General features: G+C 35.6%; 1 protein-coding gene across 1 annotated transcript in view; it reads left to right on the top strand.

The window, feature by feature from the left end:
• Positions 1-13,936, top strand: part of LOC145240064 (uncharacterized) — a 359,978-nt gene that overhangs the window by 32,572 nt on the left and 313,470 nt on the right. The window lies entirely within an intron of this gene.

Consider the following 13,936-nt stretch of genomic DNA (forward strand, 5'->3'; position numbering starts at 1 on the left):
AATTACAATCATCAAAACCATTTCCTCTTCAAGAATTTTCAAAAATAAAAAAACAACAAAAATCAAAACAAAAAGAAAACAAAAAACATGGCTGACTGTTTAGGGTTTGAAATTGGCTATTTTATTTCATAATAAATAAAGTAGATTGTAAGTTTTTTTTATTATTGTTTCTTTTTAAAATTAAAAAAAAGTCCAAGTGAATCGACATCTGTTCCTTTATAATTTATATAAAAATTATTCAGAAAAAATAAAACAATATTTTGTGTTGAATTTTCATTGAAAAAAATCTAAATATTTTGAATCAATTTTTTTTAGTTTGACGCGATAAAAAAGAATTTGCTAAAAATTGTTTTAAATTCTTCGTTATTTGTTCTATTTTATTTTTTATAATTCATTTTATTTATTAAGTGTTTAAAAATTTTAAACTAATGTTGAATATCCAGTGGTTCTGCTAGTAAGGTATTATTTTTCTTGCTCTAAAATGATTTGCTTATGAGTTTTGCTTTCTGATATTTCTGGAACGATGTTTTACTTTGCTCATTAATAGTTGCAGTAATAGAAAAAAAACCCAGAATATATAACTCTATATGGTTGTTCAGGTGCCCATAAATCGGTCTGTCCCCTATTTGAAAGACAGGTAAAGACATGGTTACTGAATTTTAACTTTCTGTTGTATATTCATACATGCTTCAGTATTTGCAAAATATCATCCATTGAGCTGTAAGGCTGATTATTAATAATAAATATATACATATATATATCTACCCATATTGGTACATAAAATATTACACACTTAAAGGTTACAAAGATGAAATTTTATATGCCCTTAAACAGATACGTTTGTCTTTGCAGGAATGAAACCTTGTTTACCATTAAAGAAAAAGTCTATTAGTAAATAAAAACGATGAAGTTTTATCCAGTTGTATGCACAAAGACTAATAAAAATATCATCACCTCAAAGCTCTTTAACCTGTAATTATTTATCACTAACTTATTTCGGTTAAAAGATAGTTGATTAACAAGATGAACATGTACTATTGTCTTTGTAGGAATGATGCTTTAATTATCATTAAACGTAAAAGTCCATTGTTAAACATAAAAGACGAAGCATTACTCAATTGCAAACATAAAAACTGGTAAAAATATAATCATTTAAAAATTCCTTTAACCTGTAACTATTTATCACTAACTTATTTTGGCATACGATAATCCTTTTTGATACGGTATGTATGTAATGATTTTTAGTTGAATAATTTTATTATATCCACCCTCTCACTTTTCATATACCTGAATTATTAGGTGGATATTGCTCTTAGCTGCGTGACGGTCATCTATTACTACACAAATTAATATTTGCTAGCCTCTCACTTTGCAATCTGATTAATTATTTTCTTTAGTTTTAGAATTAAACACATTTATTTAATCTAATCCCATATTTGTAACACCTCATTCTACTGGATCTACCCTTAGCCAATCAAAAATGAATATGCGTATGTATTATTTTTTTAAGAATATTAAATTAGTGTATGTTTAACTAACGGGAGGGGGCGGCTTACATATATTTTTATTTATCCAGATTTCGTGTATATATTTTTATAAAGTTTTGAGTTCAATAGTAAATAAAAGAATTTAAGTACCACCAGCTCGAACCAAAACCGGGACTTTGAAAGCATTTAAAGCTGGTGACGTTACCACTGTACCAACGTGACACGCATATGAAATAAACCAAGATGAATGTACAACGATTTTTTCCATTTTGACCTATTTTTGTCCACTTTAAAACTATTTTTACTAGCTAAAAATCCATAACAGAAGGGTCCATACAAAATTGCAATCATTTGAGGACCCTAGCGGCCCTCTGCGACTTTTAATTTGGGCATAGATAAAGTTTGAAAATATGGGGACAGACGGCCAGACAGACATAGTGAGTTTTATAAATTAGACTACTAACAAACTAATAGAAAAAACAATATGGCTGACAAATTGTTTAAAATTTCATCGTTTCTTATTTGTTTGTTTCGATGACGTCATATTTGTACATGCGCAAAAGTCAGAGTCGAATTTTATCCGCTAAATCATTAGTGGAACTGATTCAGTTGAAATGAGGGCTGTTAAATATGGTTTCTCCCTCCGTTCCACTTAATCTCGCCCTTCATATCTTCTGATGTTTTGTTTTATTTTACTTCAGTCGAAGTTCTCAGAAATCAAGGGGCCCACAACCTGGGGCTAACACTTGAACTCTATATGAGATACATAGATATTCGAATGTTCTATTAAAGTTCTTTATCTCTCAAGCACCGAGTTAGTAAAGAAATTGAGAACATAATTTCCTTTCCCCAATTAACCATTTTTATACGTTGTAGTATATCTTTCATTTTGGTCGCTTGGTTTTACTGGATTCAAGGACAAGAATTTATCTAGTCTGGTGGAGTATCGAGCTTCGTGCTATTACTTGAGGTAACATCACTTGGAGAAGGTGCACCATTTCTCGGAAAAGCTAATGTGGGTTAGCCATAGTGAGGAAATCTTATTTGGGCAGTGAATACTATGTGATTTTGAATATTTGGGCAGGGTTTACTTCTATGGAAAAAACTACCCTCATGCGAGATCGTTCTGACAAACCCCTGTACAGAGAGACCTTAGACACTTGACGACATTGTCTAGTAGGCATTTAAGTTCTATCTCTGATTGTTTTATTTTACTTCAGTCGAAGTTCTCAGAAATCAAGGGGCCCACGACCTGGGGTTGACACTTGAAGTCTATATGAGATACATAGATATTCGAATGTTCCATTAAAGTTCTTTATCTCTCAAGCACTGAGTTAGTAAAGAAATTGAGAACATAATTTTCTTCTCCCCAATTAACCATTTTTGTACATTGTAGTATATCTTTTATGTTGGTCTCATGGTCTTACTGGATTCCAGGACAAGAATTTATCTAGTCTGGTGGAGTATCCAGTTTTGTGCTATTACTTGAGGTAATATCACTTGGAGAAGGTGCACCGTTCCTCGGAAAAGCTGTGGGGTAGCCGTAGTGAGGAGATCTTATTTGGGCTGCGAATACTATGTGATTTTGAATATTTGGTCAGGGTTTACTTCTATGGAAAAAGTATCCTCACGCCAGATTGTTCTGACAAACCCCTGTACAGAGAGACCTTAGACACTCGAGGATAGTGTCTAATAGGCATTCAAGTTTCTCTCCAGTATGTTTCTTTCCATGACGTCACAATTTGGATTAACTATGCCATTAATTATTTGAAAGGTTTTAACTGTACAGTTTAAACTAATCCTCTAAGTGCTCTTTCCTTTTCATTTAATAACAATAAAGAAGAAATCTATATTAAGCACTCTCTAATTTTCAATATAAATACTATCATTATACTATTAAGATTTGTAACTTATATTATCAATAATCACTACAGATCGTTAACCCTACTAGCAGAGAAACCGAACGTTTCCCTAACCTCTTTATCACAACTTGCCTTGAACTGTGTTCAGCTCCTGTTCTGTCTCCTCTTGGATCTTCCGACCACTCAGCTGTATCAGTTAAGATAAAAATGAAATGTAATAAGTCCCCAGATGTACCTCTCCATCGTACAGTATGTCGATATTCTATGGCTGAGTGGGATAGCTTCCGCACATTTATATTAGATCTACCTCTGCGTTCCATGTATAAAAAGGATGTGTCCTCTACAGTATCAGACCTGACAGAATGGTTAATTGTAGGTATAGAACGTTTCATACCCTTGAAAAAATTCCAGCAAAAACCTAACAGCCAGCCGTGGTTCTCTCCGGAATGTGCTGCTGCCATTGTGCACAGAAATCACTTCTTCCATTGCTTCAAACGTAATAGATGTACTGAGACTAAAGCCGCTTTCAGAACTGCCAGCAACCACTGTAAAAAAAAGCAATAAAGAAAGCAAGAGAGTTGTATGCTCAGTCCGTCAAGTCCAAAGTAGCTGAGCACCGGCTTAGTTTCCACCAGTTTTGACAAATAGCAAACAGAATCCTGAACAGAAGCGTGTTCTCTATCCCAACTATTATCAATGGACCTGAGGTAATCTCGTCAGCATCAGGCAAAGCCAAACTCTTTGCCAAAAACTTTTCAGCTAATTCTAATCTTTGCGACCAAGGCTGCCAACCTCCAATATTTCCTCCTGTATCAGAAAACATGCTATGTGATGTACAAATATCTGTATGTGATGTTGCCAAGCTAATAAAAAAACCTTGATTCCAGTAAAGCAACTGGCCCTGACGGTATTCCAATTATAGTACTCAAAAGACTTCAACCAGAACTTGCGCCCATCCTTACAAAACTGTTTAAACCTTGTCTTAAGGAGAATTGCTTCCCGTCACCCTAGAAAATCTCATCAGTATGCTCCGTATTTAAGAATTCAGGTAATAGTTCATCTCGCTCTCAGTATAGGCCAATAAGTCTCCTGTGCGTCATGAGTAAGTTGCTGGAATCTGTGTTAAATAGAGAATTAATCAACCATCTCAGCAAAAATAACCTTCTTAGTGACACGCAATATGGTTTCCGTTGTTCTTGGTCTAAAGCAGATGTGCTTACAGTTATATCTAATAGGATTAGCGAATCTCTCGACGGAGGCTACCTTTCTAGGGCAATTGCTATTGGCATATATAAGGCCTTTGATAGAGTATGGCATAAAGGTCTACTTCACAAGGTCTCCAGCTATGGTATAGCTGGAAATGTCTCCAGTTATTAAATCATTTCTCTCTGATAGGTTCATAAGAATAGTGGTTGATGGGCAGAAAACAGAAGTCCTGGAGTCCCTCAGAGGTCCATCCTGGGTCCAACTCTCTTCCTGATCTACATTAATGATCTTCTAAATCACATCCTTACATCATTCGTAGACATTTATGCTGATGACACTACCATCTATTTTAGCACATCTAAGACCGTAAACGATCAAGTTCTCTCTGATTCTCTCTCCTCTGATCTTGAGCAAGTGGTACAATGGGGAAAGAGGTGGCTTGTTACTTTTAATGCATCTACAACCAAGCTTTTATCTTTACATCATCATCGCTCTGATCCCCATCTGGCATCAATTGAAATGAATGGCTCTCGTCTTGGTGAGGCCTCATGTTTTGACAAGCTTCTGGGCTTGACCTTTACTCCTGATCTTAAATGGAACACATACATTAAATCCGTTGCCAAGGCCGCTGGAAAAATAGTTGGATCCTACTATCGATCTAGTAGATATCTCACTGCTGATGCAATTCTCTATCTATATAAGAGCCAGGTACGTCTAAGGATGGAATACTGTTGCCACATCTGGACAGGAGCTGCTAGAAAGGACTTATCCTGCCTTGATAGAGTTCAAAATAGACTTCGTAGCTTTGTGGGGGATGTCCTTTTTCTTCCCTGCAACCTCTTTCTCACAAAAGATGAAGAAGAGATGTTGCGAGTTTTCTCTGATTTATCATTATTTTCATGGCAAGTGCTCGGATGAGCTCCATTCTATGGTCCCCCCTCGCCAAACTTTCACAAGAAACACCCGTCTAACAGAAAATACTATCACTAATTTTCCCTGCTCTTTATATGTGCCTAAACCTAAACGTACATTCCATGAGCAAAGCTCCTTTCTTAGAACTGCACGCCTATAGAACTGTCTTCCGTGTTTCTGCTTTCCTGCTGACTACAATATGGTTGTCTTCAAGTCTAAGGTAAACAAGTTCTTGATGAGCCGTTCCATATAATTAACAAATGTACCGAATTTCCATTACTAACGGTTACTATATTGTCCAATTTCTACTGCACACACTTTACCTCTTATCCTCGAGTGACCTCTTGACCTTGATAAGTGATGATACCTATGTAAAAAAGAAAATGACTCGAAATCAAAGAAATCACCCATTTTCCAATCAAATCGATCAATTGCCTGCTCTAGTTGGGGAACCATTGCGGTGCACCGGTGTTGTATAATCAGGAATAAAAACGTGTAATATGTTATAGTGGATGAGAGAGATTGTTCTTATAACAGCCATATATTGTATTGAGAGGTGCGGAGATATTTTTCTTGGCACCAAATAAACGTATAAATTGTATGTATGTTGTTTAGCCAGGGGAATATGATATCGACGTATAAACTGAATCATGTTGTATCAGAGAGTTATCACACGGGTATATTTTACAATTTGTATACAAGAATAATAATATAAGCTTCATACCTTCTTTCTTCAAGAGTTCTTATATCTTCCTGCCTAGCTCCGTGACGAACCATGAAATGACTAACACCACCCAATTGAAACATCTGCTCTTCCTTCTTTTGTGAAACCACAGAACAACACTTTATATTTTCAAAATATAAATTTATTTCAGTTATCTCAAATGGTCTTCACATAGTCTGCTTTTCTTGTATACGTGATTGTTCTACCCACACTCGCTTTCTGACCGTCTGTTCACTCCCGTGACCAAGCTCCAACTCTCGTCTGTTCACTCTTCTGTTCAAACTCCAACTCTTCGATTTTAAACTTCCCGACTTCTTGACCTCAGTTCTGGTGACGTAACCAATTAAAAGTCACGTCTCCTTAACGTAACCTCCTATGTTACATACGCCTGGTCAAGGCCATTTTGTTGATATTTAACCTAGCTAATTTTTATCAACACTTTTAGCTAAAATTCTATAAACAATAAATAAATCCCAATACAAACTATTTTAAGAATATCATTGAATAGATATATAAATAGATAGATGGACAGAGACATCGATAATAAGAAAGCCTTAGTCGACAATATATTGTAGTCTATATTGCACTGTAGACAACCTACTGTTGCTTTTATAAAACATATTTTTATAGATACTAGCTTGAATTAAGGTTTCAAATGCAAAAGTTAATTATCATGCTTCAATTGTGCCATAAACAGAAACATTCAATTCGAACGAACACTGTCATATCAAACAACCTATTGCTGAATTTATATGCGTGTCCTTTTCTGATTGTGTTGTGACATTTGCTTGGATTTAAGTTTAAAATGAAAAAGTCAAGTATCATGGTCCAGCTGTGCTTTGAACATGCACATCCATTTCGAACGCGTCAAAAATTCAATTTACCATTATATAATAAATTCTTAATGCTGCAATATTTATTTATAGGTATAAATTTATTATATTTTTAATAGAATATCTTGCCTTTTTTCCCCCAATTTTAACAACTAGTTCTTTTTGCTTTTACTTTTAATATCACTTTTCATGCTCGCATTTTTCTATGTAAGTCATCATTTTACCAGGCTTAGCTTTGAAATAATATTTTTTTTTGTTCAATATCATATTCATTGTCAAGAATCCATAAAAAATTATTATTATTATTTCGTAAATTGACTAAATTAAAAAAAATCAAATAAATGACGTAATTAGGTAATAAACAGAAAGAAGAGACAAAAAATAGAGAGAAACAGAATTAACGGGCGACGTCGTAAACGAAATATTATCAGCTCTAGCACGGAAAATAGCAGCACTTTTGTTAACTCTCTATATATAACCCAAATACGATGGCATGCGAGCGACATTCTCGCTATGATTTATGAAGGTGTCGACAACGAAAAAGTTGCTACGGTAAACAATATCCAATCAAAAGAAACCGTCTCTCACGTTCCTCACTAATTCTGAAGACTTTTGAACACCAGTAATTTTATAACTTTTGTTTTAATAAACAAAAATTGAAAATTTATATTTCAAAATATAGCTGAAAAAATGATATGTGAACTGTAAAAATTGTTTGAAATTTGGTCGCAAACTGAGTGGGTGGTGAAGATTTAAAGCATTTCTAAATGAGTAAAACCAACACTTAACCATATATTCAAACACGGTAGTGTTTGAATGATTTACATTACGTTTATGATTTACAGTTATATTATGATTCTTGACTTTTGCATTTTAGGCTTTAAGTGAAGCAATTATTTACAGATAATTTTATAAAATCAACAGTAAATTCTCCACAGTGCAATCTAGACTACAATGTATTGTGGATTTGGTCACTGTGGGGAGGCATGCGAAGCATCTTTCTAGTATATTGCGGGGGAGGTCCCTAACTAGAGTTGGCAATCCATCGATTTGATTAAAATGGCGATTTCACCGATTCCTATTACAATAAATGTATAGGAGGGTGGAAATTTTGTTGATCCTATTTAATCCCGGACAACGTTGGGTCTCCCGTCTAGTCTTGTATAAATAGGGATTTTTTCAATCTGTCACTATTTTAAAAATGCAATAAATACATTTCCCATTCCAATATATCATACATCTTAACTACATTTAGAAATTGAGAATAGTAAAAAAAAAAAAAAAAAAAAAAAAAAAAAAATAGGAAGAAAATACATAAAAGCGGATGCCATGACCAGAAATCGAAACCGAAATCTTGCGATCCTCAGTTTAAGGTTCTCTGCTGCGAAGAATATGGGTTCTCTTTACATTGCTGGAAAGCTACACCTGGGAGTAGCCTGTATTTTTACGAGGCCACCATTCGCCCATATATGGAGTATTTGTTGCTAAATCTAGCTTGTTTCATCTACTCCTAGTGCCTCACTGCCAGACAAGGTTAAAATAGAGTCGTCATCCTATTAGGTCCCACACTACAAACCAAACTCCAGCCTCTAATCTATCGCTGAAATGTTGCATCTCTGTACCTGTTTTGCAAGTATGTTAATGGAATATGTTCCAACAAACTTCAATCACTTGTACCCTAATGTCGTAAATACCACAATCTAACCCGACATGTTGCAAATTCCCATCCATACACTATTGCATAAATTTTCAAATGGCTGTACCCCCTCCACCCGGTGTAATGTCTGCATATATTTTGCAAAGCGTAAAAACATAGTTGTGAGAGAGCTGTATATTACAAGAGTGTTATGTCGTTGGAAACACGAGAAATTGTCTGTTATTTATCTGCCTGTCGGTCTATCTATCTACCTCGATCCAGCTATCTAACTGACGAGGTAAACAACAGATGAGATGTAAAGCTATGTTTTGATAAAAGTTGTCAAAACATTATGGAGGTATAAAATGGACAAGTTGCACCGGAAGTTCTAAAAATAGCGGACCGGAAGGACGTGGTTGTTACCACGTGATCAAGTTGGATAGACATAGAATAGAGTTGGAATTTGGACGTCAAAGAGAGCGGACGGTTTAACAAGTCGTCTCCTCCTCCATTGGGAGGGAGACAACGTGTCTCCAAGTTGGAGATTAGAATTAGCCACAAGCAAAAATATTCACTTTCCATTGTTCTGCGACTGACTTCCGGAAATTGAATAAAAACTATCATTAAGCAAACCATCGTCTTGGAGTGAAATGCATTCGTTCAGCTTTCCTCCAATAACAGAAGAATTCCAGGTGGACCACATGATCAATGACGAAGTTGAAAATTTGAAAAAGGTATGTCGAAATACATGTATGTATTTGTGTTATGTCTGACAGACACACACACACACAACACACTTAGACTGATCACGGAACGAATCCAAATATATCACAAAGAGAACTTTCGTCCAGATAGCGAAGAGCCACTAGATAGATAATAGTGGCACATACACAAACTCCAAACACCACTATACAACAAAAGTAGATAGTTCTAAACATTTTCTCTAAGATTTTCTTTGTAATTGATTGAAAATTGTAAGACAATATTTTTTTTTAAACACATCTTATTTGCATATTTTTTTTTGTTTAATGCAATTTCTTTTGTGAGACAAAAATCTACGAGAGCAATATGTCTTCGTTCCACCAGCCACGACTGGGTAGAAGTCCTAAGTAATTCACCATTGTATTTTCCTAGTGTCGCTCACAGTGAGAATTGAACCTTCAATCTCTAGAGGAGTGCAACTGAATTTTACTAAGTACGTTATTTACAGTGCTGCAGGTGCTTGCAGAAGCAAAATAATTAAGATTATGTTCATTAATAGTTTTCAATTCTATTTACCAAATTGCCACCCTTCCACTTCTTTTACCCATAACCTCGAATAGCTTTTTGCCTTCATAAAAAGAGACTTGTTATTAAAAAAAATAATCTTTTTTATCGGTTTTTATTTTTAATAGAATTTGTAAAACTGAATACATGTAAATAACAGATACAACCACAGAAACAAATGTACAAAAATTTTAATTCTTTTCGAGATACCTACTGACTTTAGCTTTGAAAAGACCAAGATTATTGATGGCAACTTTGCCTTATGAGACGATAGCTTTCTGCATCTGATGCACTGCAGCGTCTGCTATGGCTATACAATCGAAACGGGAATTGCCTCTCCAGATGAAAAGAAGTCCTTGGTTTGCCTAGTTATTAGAGTCCTCGTCTTGCCGTAACAAAGTTCGACAGAAACGCAAGCCAAAAGTGTAGGAGCCAGCACAACTGCAGAAGTTGCCGGAAAGGTGTAGAATTGCTTCACTATCTGCCTATCAGGACTCCAGAGCAGATTTTTGTCTCCCAAGACATCCACAAGGTAGTGAAGCTATTTGTCCATAGCTGGGGAGTGCCTTAAATATTGACGGGTATTTGGAGTTCACATGAGATCTATCCTTAACTTAGGATGCTGTAGTTTTAGATTTCGGATTGTGCCTGGTAAAGTTGTGTACAGCAGGCATGTCAAACTTTGGTGGTCAAAAGATAAAAGTTTAATTCTACAATTTTCGCTAAAGTCGTTTAATCAAACTGATTGCAGAATTACGAGGTTCATACAATTAGTTTCCAGATTTCGTTCTACACTCATTTAAAATTGTTGTAAACTCTTGAAAATTCAGTATGTTATTGCCACACATCTTATGAGATGACTGACACATTTTTATGATTTCAAACCTGTTTTCATTGAGCAAAAACGCCACAGAAACGTATGGAATGCGTCAGACTGTTTTCAGACCATCTTGTATGAATCGAGCATAAGTTTTTGAATGGCATAAGAGATTCAAGGAAGACTGTAAGTCTATGAGGAATGATGAGAAGTGTGATAGGAGTAAGGATGCCAGAACACAAGAGTTGATTGGCCAAATTAAGAATTTCATTGATAAGGACGCTCACGCGTCTTTAAAGGACAATTTTATGTCAGTGTAGGAACTGTACACAGAAGAACTGAATGCGCGGAAGATTTACTTGGTGGGGTCACCACTTATCAAGATTCGGGGACATCTCTAGGATAAAGGTAAAGTATGAAGTAGATAATGAGACAACATGATCAGTAATAGTGGAACTTGGGTAGATCTTTATTATTTAAAAGGATGGCTCAGTAGAAACTTATTCACGTTAGATTTGAAGACAACAATGTCAGCCGGGAAGCAGACAGGTATTGTGTTCTCCGGACGGACAGTTCTAGGAAAAAAACTCTGCTCATGGAATTTTCGATTAGTTTTAGGAACAAATATGGAGTGAGGGAAGTTTTAGCAAGATGAGTATTTATTGCGAACGTTTTTCATCGTGAGGCCATAGATTGGAGCTCAGTCGAGCACTCACTGTAAAAGTAACAATAGAGCAGAGACAGACTCGCAACGTCTCTTCTGTGAGAAAGAAGGAGGGAGACGAAATGGTTCTCGCCCACTACATTTAGAAGACGGTTTTGTAGCCTTTCAAGTCATGACAGTTTAGTGTTAGGAGCTTCATCCCAGATATGGCAACAGTAGTTCATCTTGGGACGCAATTGACTCTCGTGCAGCTAGATGATGTCATCGAGAGTGAGATATTCTCTGGAGCGATGGAACGATACCACAGTTTTCTAGCGATTTTTAGCAATGGGCCTGATATAAGTCTTCCATTTCGGGTCAAGGGTGAAGGTCAGTCCGAAGAGTTAGTCGAAGCTTCAAGAACAATGTTTACCGAACTTTAAGACACCATGGAGTCCCTGAGTAGGGCAAATGTTTTTTTTTTTCACGGAGCACTAACAAGATAATTTCTAAAATCAATATGAAAAATATTAATTTCAAATTTTAACTTATACTTGTTCATTAGTTGTTCCTTACTTGTTCATTAGTTGTTCCTGTTCGTGATTTGACAATATTTTCGTGTTTACAACCATTTTTTGTTTTTGATTAATCAAAAATTGTTGCTTTGTTTTTGTTAATTTATTTTTTATTTACTTTTTCATGAACCATCCTGAAACACTTTAAATCTGTAGTTATGTATCTTATCTCTTTCCAGTAAAAAGATCACTAAGTAAATAAAGGAGTGGCTGGTTACTTTTAATGCATCTAAAACCAAGCTTCTATCTTTACATCATAAACGTTCTGATCCCCATCTGGCATCAGTTAAAATGAATGGCTCTCGTCTTGGGGAGGCCTCAAGTTTTGACAGGCTTCTGGGCTTGACCTTTACTCCTGATCTGAAATGGAATACGTACATCAAATCTGTTGCCAAGGCCGATGGAAAAATGGTCGGATCCTTCTATCGATCCAGTAGATATCTCACTGCTGATGCAATTCTCTATCTACGTCCAAGAATGGAATACTATTGCCACATATGGACAGGAGCTGCTAGAAAAGACTTGTCCTGCCTTGATAGGGTTCAAAATAGACTTTGTGGCCTGGTGGGAGATGTCCTTTTCTCTTCGCTGCAACCTCTTTGTCACAGAAGATATGTTGCAAGTTTGTCTCTGCTTTATCGTTATTTTCATGGAAAGTGTTCAACTGAGCTTCAATCTATGGTCCCCCCTCGCCAAACTTTCACAAGAAACACTACACTAGCTGAAAACATTATCAATAATTTTTCCCACTCCTTATCTGTGCCTAAACCTAAACATAGATTCCATGATCAATGCTTCTTTCTTAGAACTGCACGCCTGTGGAATTGTCTTCCGTTTTCCTGCTTTCCAGCTGTCTATAATATGGTTGTCTTCAAGCCCAACGTGAACAAGTTTCTGATGAGCTGTTCCACTTAAGTTAACATATTTACTGAACTTCAATTACTATTGATTACTATATTGTCCTTTTGACTACTGTACACTGTTTAACCCTTATCCTTGAGTGACCGATCGGCCTTGATAAGTGGTGACGCCTATGTAAAAAAAAATGTTTGCATCCATTTAATTTTTCCATATAAAGCATTTAGTCCTCTTTGAGAAGAAAAAACTTTCGGAGCCTTTCAACCTCACTCACGGAGCCCCATTGAGTTGTTCATTTCAACTTGAACTAAGTAGGGATAAAAACTTTGGTGGTAAAAAGATAAAAGTTTAATTTTCGATGCATTAATATTAACTAGCCATTTTTTACATCTTTATACCATACTTTTCAGGTCAACAGAGAGAGAATCAGAAAGATCGTGATCAAGGTTTAAAGGTTGGGATTTCAAACTGCAAATTTATCGTTTATATCCAGTGCAGAAGGCAAATGATATTTATTAACTAAATTATTATATAGGGAAAAAAAGGACAATAGTTTCATCTTTTTAGTTCGCCAGATTTAAACACCTGCGACTATTGGTTATGGGGAGATGTTGAGAAAGTCTCTAATACTCGCCTCCATAACAGTGTGATTTCCCTGAAAACTTTCATAAGGCGAGCATTCTGCGCTATGAAAGAAAGAGTCAGCTCTCAAGACCTGTAGTGCTTTTAAGGCTCGCATGCAAGAAGTTGACGCAAAAGGTGGGCGCATAGAATATAATGTTTGTACTTGTTTGTATTTGTTTGTATTTAATAAAACATTTAAATAAACATACACAAATTTTTTTTTCAAGGTTTAAAGGCCGCGATCTCAAACTGCAAATGTATCGTTTACACCGAATACAGGGGGCAAATGATATTTGTTAACAAAATTATTATATAGGGGGAAAAAGGACCATAGTTTCATCTTTTGAGATAAATTCATCAACTTCGTTCTATATTTTAAAGATTGTTTCTTGCCGATGAACTGCACGGCTGGACACCAAGTGCGTTATAAAATACCTTACATAAAATGTCGAGCGAAAAAAAAAGATGTTTCGGTAGATATATTTCAGTGAGA

Source organism: Euprymna scolopes, chromosome 19, assembly GCF_053919585.1.
Source record: "Euprymna scolopes isolate OS-2025 chromosome 19, ASM5391958v1, whole genome shotgun sequence".
NCBI lineage: Eukaryota > Metazoa > Mollusca > Cephalopoda > Sepiida > Sepiolidae > Euprymna > Euprymna scolopes.